Below are 11,894 nucleotides of genomic sequence, written 5' to 3'. Positions count from 1 at the left end.
ATTAAAGTTAAGCTTCATAACATATTACTCACAGTTAAATTAAGGACGGCAGTAAAAACTCCGGACCTGTGACATCATCAAGTACGAAGTACGCTGGTGTTCCAATTGTAAATCGCGAGTCAGTGCTCGCGTTCTCGGCGAGTCCGTACTTCCGTGCGTTCTCGGCGAGTACGTACCCGCCGAGAACGCGAGTACGTACTCGTGTACTTGAGAATTGAGAAAGGGCCCTATATTTTGCTCAATTGACTATGTGCACGTTAGCATATGCTACTTCCGGTGCGGAAACTCCTGTGGGGAGCTTTGTTTCCGGTGTCCTATTCGCGCCTGGTTTACGGTCCAAAACAAGTTAAGCAAGTGAATGAATCAAGTGGCGATTTACATTTCTATAGATGTCTTGGGCATTTACCCAATATATCTGTAAATGATGTTCATCGACTTGTTGATATTTTTCCCCCACGCCTCAGGGCAAAAGAGAAAATGGATTCAAATGTTATATTTCTCAGCTGTCCCTCGTTTATCGCGGGTGTTATGTTCTAAAAATAACCAGCGATAGGTGAAATCAAGTAGCCAATTTTATTTTTTGACTGTGCAAAACGTGTGGTGGACATCGTGGACATACAGTACTGCACTTCAGTCACACTGCTAGCAATCGATGCAGAGATTCTGTATTGTACAGGGGAGACGTCACTGAGGAGATCATCTGCAGCGATCAGGACGCACGACAATGTGATGTAAAAAAAAAAAAAAAAAAAAGCATGCAAACTTGCACGAAAAAATCTGCGAAACAGCGAGGTGAAAGGTGAACCGCGTTATTAGCGAGGGACCACTGTAATTTTTAAGGTAAGTCACAACATACCCTTCGTAAATACTAATGTATAGAAACCGTTACCAGCAATCATTCATTTTTTGTGTGGCTTTTTTCACGGTTTGTAAACATGCTGTGTAGGTGTGTACTTGACTAGCTGATATCTACATAACGGGAAACATCTGGTTTGACTATTCTTCACCTGTAGTTTGAATGCTGAACATTTGCCTGTTTAAATCATAAGACCAGTCACTATACAGAGATGTGCTTCTGAATGTGGACGATGTGTCTTCTGCATGCAGTAATGCAGTTCTGCTTGTGTTGAGTGATGTAAACAACTGATCGATCTAAACTCTTTAAACTTCAAAACTGATTATTAGATTTTTTATGACACAACAGTGGTGAGTGTTCCCACCTTCTCCTCTTAACGCGATCTTTCCGTTTTCGAGTTTTGGACATGATTTTGGAGTATATCTTTGCAGTAGCGATTGACCGCAAAGTAAAGCTACCGGAAATGTACAACCCCACATCGGGTCTCAAACCAGGAAGTTAGCATTTTCTCGTGCACAGGATCAATCGTGGTTTATTTCACACCTCAAACATTTAGTAAACAATTAAGCAAATACAAGTAATCTGCAGGTAGTAAGAAAATAAACTACTAACTCTTTTACGCTACGTCCGCACCTACACGGGTATTTTTGAAAACACAGCTGTTTCGTCCACAGGTAAACGGCGTTTGGAATCACCGAAAACGGAGATTTTTTAAAACTCATTTTTTGCGTTTACCTGTGGACAAGGAATACAGAGTTCATCAAGCAACGTCAAAGGTATGTGCCTTTTTTCACGTCATGCTGTGCCCACGTTATTGTTTACATGAGAGGAATTGCAGAATGGCAGATAGTCAGATTAAAAGTATTTTGTCTCTATTTTCAGGTTTTACAAGCTTACATATAAACACGCCTATTTAGAAAGGCAGAGGCGTCGAGGTGTAATTATTTTACATGTAGTCGTTTTTTTGCTGTGTAATAATATTCATCATTGCTATCAATACATTAAAAAAAATGCCTCTCTGTGCAAAATGGGTTTAAAAACATAAACAGCTATGGGATACTGTTTGTCCGTGATTTGAACCGGGGAACAAATCGTGGCAGGATCAGCCTGATGTTATTTGTATCCCACTGTAACTTTACTGTATAAAGGGCAAACATCTCCAAAATGTCAGGAGTAGTTAGTCATTACAACAAGTGTTTGTGAACTAAAAATCAAGAATGTGGGATACTGTTTGTCTATGATGTGGAGAGCCCAGCGCTGCTCCCGACGAAGGGAAAACCAATTTTGCAGGGGAGACCTACCTTGGCACTTGTGCAGGTGAAGCCAAAGGGAAGATATGCTTCACCATATTTTCTAGTCTTTGGCTTAGAATGAAGTTGGTTTGGAAACATATTCAGCAATGCTTCATCTCCTGCTTTGCGTTTGTGTAGGCGCCCGTGCTAGCAGTGTCCAAGCATTGTTGTTGTTTTTTTTCTCCCTTTTCATGCTGCGCCCCCCCATGCAATGGCTCTGCCCCACACTTTGGGAAGGTCTGCAATAGGGTACCATTTAAGATGTCCATCTAGACCTCATGATGCCTAAAAATCCTGCACAAACACTTCCATTTAGCCTGTGCTAAATATGAGTGCTAGATGCCACTTGATTGCTAGTAGTCAGGTGGTAGCCACACAATGATCTTTCACGGAATTAGCTCTATTCTTGTGCCTGCAACACTGAACTTGAATAACTTTCTAGTTTAACCAGTAGAGGGCATTGAAGGCTTAGCTACCTGTGCCTAGCTCATGCATACCCTTTGCAAATGATTTTATTCTCATGGTCAAGAACAAAATCATTATAACACAAAATAATTGCTTAGTTGTGTGAGTGTCAAGCCTGTCATTTAAACTGGATTACTATCTATTTAGTAAGATCCACTAGATTTTCGGCCGTTAGTGGCCACAGTCGAATGACTGTTGTTAGCAGTTAGTTTGTGATTAGCATAAAGCTAATGGTTAGAGATTATGGCCATATACTGCATGGAAATTTTAATTATAACCAAATAAACTTCCAATTGTTGGATTAAAAAATCTGATTTCGTCTGGACTACAGAGTGTGTCATCCTCAGTCTGCAACTCTTGCAAATGTCAAGCCTGTGGGAGCTTTGCAGTTGAAGGAGTATCATGAAATGTCATTTTCTGAGGCCATGACAACAGTCCCAAATATCCTTTATGCTGAATGTGACCAGAATCCACAAGTAATCACTTTTAGAGTCCTAAACTAAAAGACCTTCATTTATGTCCACCAGAGGGAACCATTGTCCTGTCTCCTACTTCCTGCACACCGTTGCTCAGGGCGTTTCTCACTTATCATACAGGCCAGTTGCCGGGTGCATGTTACAGCTCAAGGTAATGCCTTTGCAAACATTACTTTCTTCTTGCTGGTGTCTTTCTGCGGGGGTTGGGGGGGTGTTGGTGATCAATATGTGCAACATGTGTTTTTGTTGTGATGCTGGGATTGATGATTGGACATGGCTGTCATTATGCAATGTGATTTAAAATCCTGACCACATTCGACAAAGAATTTTGCATTATGAAAGCCAGTAGGTGATTTTAATCAATAACTTTAGGAAGAAAAAAACTGTTCTTGTCCATGTAAACAAAATATAAACTGAAGCGTTCATAAAATATTTATTTATTTTAAATTTATCCACCCATCCATTTTCTGATTTTTCATCTTAGGGTCATGGCATGGTTGGAGGCTATCCCAGCTGTCAATACGCAAGGTGCACGCTGTACAGGCTAGCAATCTAACACAGGGCTAAGACACAGAGAAGCAGACCGCCACGCAATCTTACATAAACACATAATCCAATTTAGAATCACCAGTTAACTTAACAAGGAAGAAACCCACACAGGTCCAGGGAGAAGATGTAAACTCGACACACTAAGGTCACCAGCAACTGTTGCTGTGAGGCAACAGTAATAACCACTGGACTACTGTGCCACCCAATCTCATCATCATGGGAGACTTCACCTAAACCCCAGAGACAGAAAGCCACACACAAATAGCCTTTTTTTTCTTCTTTTTTTACCTCTTATGCCCAAACCAGTACACAGTCTGTACAATCTGCAATCTACAATCTTTCCTATGTGACTGCAAGCTTTGACTGCAATCAGAGTATTTCAGAATTGTCATTCCATCGTTTTAATGGGAACTTGTTTCTTATGCTGTACAAGTTTATAATGTGCTCAGAGCTATAAATAACTTTAGTATTCTCCACACTGCAGAGTACATGTCAAGCTAAGACAGAAAGGATGGTATAGGATAAAACAGCTGGGTACTTTCTGCATCAGTTGTCTGGATCCCCACTAGTGGCCAGTGGCTCTGCCTATTTGTAATACTTGTCCTCATTCTCAGGCGTTTTATGCTCTTCTCTTGGGACATCTCAACAAATAAATCTCGTAGAGCACCTGCTGTCCATTCATTCTTTCTTTGCTGGATTTTTCTACTTTTTTCTCCTTAGGATCATGTTTATACATAAATGTTATTTTTACATAGGTTTAAAAAGACTAACCTTCATTATCTACATAAATATGTACAGACATACAGTCCAGGCTTAGTGACAGCATGTAATGTATGGTATTTTTCCTGCTAAAAAAATGATCACATTCATTATCTTACAGAACCCCCCCCCCCCCCCCCCCCCCATTGCCTTACCCCTCAGATGCCATAAAAAAGTACAAGAACAAGTAAACCCACAGAGACTTCTCACCCAACTCTCTCTCATGCAGAGTCAGCAGAGTTGGGTGAGAATTCTCTGTGGGTTTACATGTCTTGAGCACAGTAATACACAGCCCAGCAATTCAAAGATTGATCAGAAACAAGCGAACTATTCTGTTTTAGCCAGCTGGTTTTAAAACATTGCATTTTAAAAGATGAAGATTATGTCTTTTTCACCTATTCCCAGTTGGATTCTTGCATATTTGCTGAAGTATAATACAGCCAATTGTCATGTCTGAGAGCAGGGCATGAACTTCATGGTCCTTACCAACTTATTACTAATAAGATTTGGTGCAAAAGCCCCATTTTACTGACGCATAATCCCACTCCACACCACGAGCTGTTTACACACAGTGAAAAGATGTCAATGAAATCAGGATATAGGCTGTGTAGACAGCTGGAAATGGCAGGGTGGTTAGTGAAATCGAGCTAGATCTGTTCATTCCGGTTGTGAAGCTCATCATAGCTACAGTGCATATTATGGTAAAGTGTGAATTGATGCTTTCATATTAGGCATTTTGCAGCGCAGAACTTTCTTACAGATTGTTCCATTAACTTACCATTGTTCTTTTTGTTCTGCTAGGAAGGAAGACTGTATGGTAACTGACTGCGTTTTAAGTCAAATCTTAAAAGTTACAGTGCGGTTAACTTATGCTTAGCTTGCTTGCAAGCTAACTAGATAGGTGCAATAGGTAACTGTGTTCTGGAGGAAGGCAGAGTAAAGGAAGGAAATAGAGGGACAGAATTCTTTGGAGGGAAACACCGACCAAAAGGCCTCAGTGAGAGAGGAGGAGATTGCTAGTAATGTTGTAGAGTTAAGCAGTCAAGTAATACTGGTCTTTATTCATCTCTGAGGAAATTCTTAAAAGTCCCAGGACTCAAGAGGACATAGACGAAGAAAAAGATATGGCAGATAAAGAATGGAGACAGAAATGGTTAGGATTCTGTTGTGTTAGTCACTAACTGAACCCTTCCTACTAAATCCCAAATTCACTGTCAAGCAGTTACTGCCAAACGTTACTTTCCAAACATAGTGGTACAACAGACTTCATTGGCTCCATTACAGGTCTGATGTGGAAGGCTATTGTGTTTTTACAGCTGAAAAGCTTTCAAACACATGACCTTTGGCAACCAATGCTACACCATCATGTATTTCTCCTGTTTTTAAAATCATAGAAAAGCCCTTGAGCAACTCATATCACAGGAGAGGTCATATAGTAACAGGACAGCTATAACAACACATCTGTAGGATGACAGATCAGTTCAGTATCAGCTCTTTAGTGTCAGCGTTAGACAGCAAGAGGGAGCAAGGACATCTCGGTTAAAATAATTTGTACTGTGCAGACATTGGCAAGCCAGGGCTCAGATTTAAGGGGACATCACTCAGAAGGGAATCTACATCAGTTACTGAAATAGAAATCAGAGGAATACCGTTATCTTCCAGTATTTCACTGGAAGAAAGGATTTTCACACTAAAGCACTGATGACGGGCGGGACATGTATCACGATAATGTGTCAGGTAAAACGCAGGAGATATTATGAGATACATCGACAGTGGTTTCATTTTGCTCCTAATGAGTTAAGGAGTTAATAAATTAAGCCATTGTAATGCATCCATCACCACTCTAGTTTGAGTGGTATTGCATTACAGTGGCTCAGTTTGCCCATCAGTGGGTTATGAGGATGGGCCTTTGATGGTGTGGGAAACAGGCATACCGGAAATGGTGAAAACAACCTCTTCCAGTTTCTGCTGTAGTGCTCAGTGTGTGAACATCATTAAACAGCAAGCTTATACTGTCGGAACATTTATAAACAAATGTCTTGAGTAGAACAAGGAGTTGGGCATTTCCTTTGGACAGTCAGGGAAACTAAACAGGAAGGCCTTTGCTAAGACAAAAATCAACCAGTTGCACTTATGTTGTGCTGAACTTGTCAAATTTGAATTTGTCCAAAAAAAAAAAAAAAAAAAAAAGAAATCTATAAAGTTTGCAAGTTATGAAAAGTTCTCTTTACTACATAATTGAATTTTACATGGTTGTGATGTTGTGGATATGCAATTTAGACAATATGTGGAGGAGGGAATACAAATGATCAGACATCTGGAACACATCCTCTTAATTGGCAGTGCTGGGAAGGTAACTTTTAAAATGTATTCCATTACAGATTACAGAACACATGCCCCAAAATGTATTCTGTAACGTATTCCGTTACGAATACGTGACGTTACTCAATGAGAGTAACGTATTCTGAATACTTTGGATTACTTAATATATTATCATGCTGTTTACAACTACATGAATGTACTATTGCTGCGATTTATTACTGTTACTGAAGGTCCGCGGCTCCGAGCCGTAGTAAAGGGACCTGTGACTAATACGGTGGGTTCCGTGTTGGGCTCGTAGCCAAAAAATAGCTTTACTTTGTTGTCTGGGTCAACTCTGCTTGCGAGAGACAGAGAGAGGCGTTGAAAGACTACTTATTGTTTCGGAGGAAAACACGAACACAGCGTGCAGTCGAGTCTTAATAGCTTACTTACTGGGCTCGTCAGGCTCTCTTCTTGGCTGCAGTGGTTATTATTATATTTACATGCTTCCAGCTCCCGTTTTTGCTCGATGGCAATTCAGACTTTTACTTTTTCTTCCTCCCTCGCTCACAGACATATAACGGGTATGGCAGTCCATTCTCCCTGCAGCACGGACTACACTGCCTATGATGCTACATTCTTTAGAGCAGCGGTCCCTAACCCCGGGCCTCTGATCGGTACCGATCCGTGAGTCGTTTGGTACCGGGCCGCGAGAGTTGAGGCTCAGGTGTGAAATTTATAGTTTTCAGGGTTTTTATCGGTTTTCAGCGTTATTTTGTGATCGTTTTTATCGTTTACTCGGTTTTCCTTGGTCTTTTCATGTGTGTTATGAATAAATAAATAATAATAATAAATTTTTTCGGTACCGGTACTAGTTTTATTTTGTTGTATTTTTCCGCGACACCTTAAAGGCCAGTCCATGAAAATATTGTCGGGCATAAACCGGTCCGTGGCGCAAAAAAGGTTGGGGACCGCTGCTTTAGAGCTATACCTGTAGCATTCTGCCTACTAGCTTAGCACAACAACAACAACAACAACAACAACAACAACAACAACAAAAAGACGCTCTCTCACCCAGGAAACACGCAGAGAGAGAGCGTAACCCTGTAACCATGGCAACCGTAACACTGCCGCCTGGAACGACAGAACAGCTGTCAAACAAAACCCAAACAGTCCTGACCCGCCACAATATGAAACAGTAACTTATTAAACGGTAACTGTAACGGAATACAGTTACTCATATTTTGTATTTTAAATACGTAACGGCGGTACATGTATTCCGTTACTCCCCAACACTGTTAATTGGATATGTGCATAATGCTGTGCTGAGATCTATAATCGGACTACCTGGAGATACAACTAGCAATGCTGAGGATGAAATACAGTTTATAGTCTACACTGAAGTTGCTGGTATTCATAGGGGAGTAAGCCCAGAGGTCTGTAGCCTCTTGGATCAAGTAGAAATGAATACCAGATTGCTTGTTGTCATTCCTGTGTCATCAACTGGAACTGAAAATGGATTTAGCAGTCTCTGGAGGCTCAAAACTTGGCTCTGTAGTGCTGTGTAACGGACACTCCTAAATAGTGTAAAGGTCTGTCAGAGAAGAAAAAAGACTAAAGTTGGCACTAGTATGTTGATTGCACCCACACCAGACTGGATTTGTGCATTTTTCTTATTAATGGCTTAAGTTTGCCTCATGTGGTTAACATCCAAGAGCTAGGTTCAGGCTCTGAAGGAGAGAAGTATTCGAGTACATCAGGGCTGAAGTGTTGGAAATAGTCAGTGTCGATAAAGACTTCAATCGGCCAGTGTATGCGTGACTCACTCACTACTGCCCTGCTAAAAAGCAATATTTTCTATAGTGTATCAGATGCAGCGTTCTTTTTCATGTACAATACAGATCAACAAAAAAACGTATATGTTGTTATAATAAGTGCCACTCAGTGCCGATTACACACTATAAAAGTCAGCAGTAGGAACAAGTTTATCTCAGTATGGACTGAATGTGAGAGTGACACTCCTCACGCAACCTGCTGACATCCCTGAGCTTTAATGCCAGTATTTGTCAGAGCTGATGAGTTTCAGAGACTCTTATGCTTAAACTGACCCCAAGGTGGTTTCCTTTCAGTATCAAGAGCTGCAGGACAAGCAACTGTTCAAAGATAATCATATGCATTTTTAAAAAAGAGAACATTATTATTCTTGTTTTATTTATAGACCAAAAAACCAGATACTTAAGTTTAAATGATGTATGGGCTGGTTCAACAACAGTTTCATTACTAGAACTGGGAATAAATGTGTTTAGCATTTATAGACTTGTTCTCCTTTTCTTGAAATAGTTTATATTTCTTCTTTAACAAAATATGGAATTTTTTTAAAAATATGGAATTGACTTAACTAAGGGTCACTAGATCAAATTAAATCAAAGTTGTGTTTTACTGTGGGGGGGGGACTGAAAGGCTCAGTTACTTTTCAATATGGTAACTGAGCCTCTGGGCCCCTCTCAAATGACTGAACTCCTCACCTATCACCTATATCTCTAAAGTAGAGGCTAGACACATTTTGGAGAAAGCTTATTTTTGCCCCTTGTAACCATGATCTTGTTCTTTTGGTCACTACCCAAAGCTTGCGACCATAGGTGAGGGTAGGGATGTAGATCATCCAGTAAATTGACAGCTTCACTTTTACACTCAGCTTTTTATCAAGATGGAGTGGCATAGCATCATCATCACTACAAAAGCGATCCAAATCCCTCTGTTAATGTCTCACTCTCCTCTCCCCTCAATTGTAATCAAGAGCCCAAGATATCTAAACTTCTCTCCTTGGCTACCAACCGTGACACAAAGAGCCACCCTTTTCCGGCTGAGGATCATGGTATAGGATTTGGAGGTTCTGATTCTTATTCCCACCGCTTCACAATCTGCTGCAAACCATTCTGGTGCAAGCTGGAGGCCAACACCTGATGAAGCCAACAGACACATCATGTAAAAAAAGCAGAGTTGAAATTCTGCCTTTTCATGGAAATTATGTCCATAAAGATTATGAACAGAATCAGCGACAAAGGGGGGCCCCCGGCGAAGTCCAAGATCCACCAGGAATGAGTTCAACCTATTGCTGGTAGTAAGTTCCTGCAATACTTGTACAGGGACCAAATGGCTCATACTATAGCAACAGACAACACACTTCCATATTCCTGAAGCAATGCTTAGATTCATTCACTGAATTTGTTGAAAAGGCTTCTTTTCTATAGATGTAAACATCTGTTTTCATCTTGTTCAATTCAGTTGTGTAAATCTCCAAAGAGCAGTAAACCTTAGAGCAGCAACAGCAGCAACACGGGTCAGCTGATCACAGCTTGCACACAAACAAAAGCTACTGGAACTCTCAATAGCAATTATTGTTAGTTGTGATTGTTTTCCTCATGCTGAGCCACTACAACTGATCCTAAGATTCCCCGCTTGCCGAATTCCACTTTAACCACTGAGTGTACTAATTCTTTCTGTTTAGGTGTGGAAGCACAGTAAAGAAAAGATTGTATTTATATGTCCTAATATTATATAGCATGAGGTTAAGTTAGTTTTGCACAAAAATAGCTGGAGCCTGTACATTTTCACTTTTACTGGAACAAAGAAGTTAAATCAATACTTTTCCAGTACTGTATATGTTGTTCTACTTAAGTAAAGAATGCCTGTATTTTTGCTACGTCTGCTTCAGACAATGATCACACCATAGAACATAGCAGGTGTACACATAAAGTCTTTATTCTTTCCTTTTTCTACTATAAATACCGTCAGAGCCACATCTTAATTTTTTTCCGCAATGATATGACTTCCCAGGACAGATCATTAAAGGTCATGGAGATAACCAAGATTTCATTTAATCTTATGTGATCTAATCCAACATAATGTAATATAACATAATATAATCACACACATAGGGCAGAGCGGTAGCATAGACCTGGCATTCTAATTTGTCTGCAAATGCAATAAAAATTGCATTTAGATAGGACATTAGTGGATTTCAGTACAGATGTGTAAACACAGAATAATGCGAGGAAACATTTCCCGTATGAAAAAGTCATACTCTACCTTTTTTTAGACACACACATATTCTAATATATATGTATGAGTAGTATGACTACTCATATATGAAGTGAATAATTATCTTTTAAGAACAGTGTATGTCAAGAACTGGGATAGTTAAAAACAGCTGTTTATCACTGAAAATGTCCATGTGAGAAAAGTACCTTTATGAAGTTAAATTTGTCTCCATGAGATTCATGTTTTTGATCCGTTGTTACTGGTTTTACTGGCCAACTACTTGGTGTTTAATATTATAATGTTTGTTGTGTCCCACAACTCATCTTTTCTCTCTCTACTCTCTTCTTACCCCTGCTGGTTAAGACAGATGTCAGTCATCTCTGTTAATAGAGACCACCACAACTAAGAAAATGTTTTTGTTTCTCTAACATTGTAAGGTCTTGCTTTGTTTTACTTAGGTTTTTGGCTGGTGCTGTGATACAATACTAAAGTATAATGTCATGTATATAATATTATAGACCAATAATGAAATACCTCAGGATTCTGATGTACAGTGCACTCATATGTAAAAAATAATTAATCTCTAGAGTACCAAGATAATAGTCAAAGATATTTCCTGCCTTGGACGAGCTCTCCATCCTTCGCTTGCATGCACATTTTGTTCTAAGGATTAATTTCCTTAAAACAGCATAGTTTAACAAAACTCTATTGCCTGTAAATCAGCTTCCCAACTTGCAATTTCCATTTGAAGTTTTGTTTTATGGCACTGCCTCAATTTGTGGAAGTTGTTGAAAACTAATGATGCAAAAGCCATGATTGTTAGGAGCATCCTGAGCCTCATTAATGTGAACACAAAGACTGAAAACATCCTCTGAACCTATCTGATAGCAGTCCATGTGGACAAGAAGGACACACTTCATTGATGAGCGGCTGATGAAATGGTTGCGGTTTGTAGTGTATTGCTCTGCTGAGGGTCACCTTGACAGTTCCTACTGATGAAATTATGAGGCTTCCATAATAACCCTCAGATTTTATTATATAATAGTAGGCTTTTTCCTGGCTCAAAATGGGCCTTTGGGGGGTGATGACGCGCAACAGTATGCACGATTGGCTCGTTTATAGCAAGAGAAAGTCTATAGTTCCTTATTTGACAAT

At 39.8% G+C, this 11,894-nt stretch overlaps 1 protein-coding gene across 1 annotated transcript in view; it reads left to right on the top strand.

Moving 5' to 3' along the window:
- The first annotated feature begins 1,578 nt into the window (after positions 1 to 1,578).
- unc13c (unc-13 homolog C (C. elegans)) overlaps positions 1,579 to 11,894 on the top strand; it is a 180,369-nt gene continuing 170,053 nt past the window's right edge. The window contains exons 1-2 of the mRNA XM_087852455.1: positions 1,579 to 1,632; positions 3,141 to 3,240. The gene's annotated coding sequence lies outside the window, so the exon portion shown is untranslated. The remainder of the gene's footprint in view (positions 1,633 to 3,140; positions 3,241 to 11,894) is intronic.

Source organism: Neolamprologus brichardi, chromosome 1, assembly GCF_056152115.1.
Source record: "Neolamprologus brichardi isolate AB-2024 chromosome 1, ASM5615211v1, whole genome shotgun sequence".
Classification (NCBI taxonomy): Eukaryota; Metazoa; Chordata; class Actinopteri; order Cichliformes; family Cichlidae; genus Neolamprologus; species Neolamprologus brichardi.
This window is presented reverse-complemented; position numbering and strand designations above follow the sequence as displayed.